Source organism: Elephas maximus, chromosome 19 (assembly GCF_024166365.1).
Source record: "Elephas maximus indicus isolate mEleMax1 chromosome 19, mEleMax1 primary haplotype, whole genome shotgun sequence".
NCBI classification, from domain to species: Eukaryota; Metazoa; Chordata; class Mammalia; order Proboscidea; family Elephantidae; genus Elephas; species Elephas maximus.
In genome coordinates this window covers 49,999,010-49,999,496 of record NC_064837.1, presented here as the reverse complement: position 1 = coordinate 49,999,496, position 487 = coordinate 49,999,010, and the positions used below count along the sequence as shown (strand labels likewise).

General features: G+C 55.4%; 1 non-coding gene across 1 annotated transcript; it reads right to left on the bottom strand.

Moving 5' to 3' along the window:
- Positions 1–191, bottom strand: LOC126063416 (U2 spliceosomal RNA). The gene has a single exon (XR_007514356.1). It is a non-coding gene; the product is annotated as a U2 spliceosomal RNA (small nuclear RNA).
- Between the last annotated feature and the right edge of the window lie 296 nt (positions 192–487).

Below are 487 nucleotides of genomic sequence, written 5' to 3'. Positions count from 1 at the left end.
GGGGGGTGCACCGTTCCTGGAGGTACTGCAATACCAGGTCGATGCGTGGAGTGGACGGAGCAAGCTCCTATTCCACCTCCCAGCTCCAAAAATCCATTTAACATATTGTCCTCGGATAGAGGACGTATCAGATATTAAACTGATAAGAACAGATACTACACTTGATCTTAGCCAAAAGGCCGAGAAGCGATGCCGGCCTCCGCCCCCCTCGCCGGGGCACTGCTCCCCTCACACATCTTCAGCTCACGGTGAGCACACACAGCCTCAACCCAGGACTCACCCGCTCTCCTACTTTTGCCAGCGTGCTGCTGTCAGAACCTCAACGAATACGTGGCTTGGCAGGTTGATACTTATTGGGGCCTTTTGCACCTTTTAACTTTCCAGCTCCCCTAGCTTCCGGGCGAAACAGACATTTCTCATTTGCATGAACCGCCCACACGGGCCTTCTCCGGCTCGGCGGGACCGCCCCCTCGCCTTGGAACCCAAA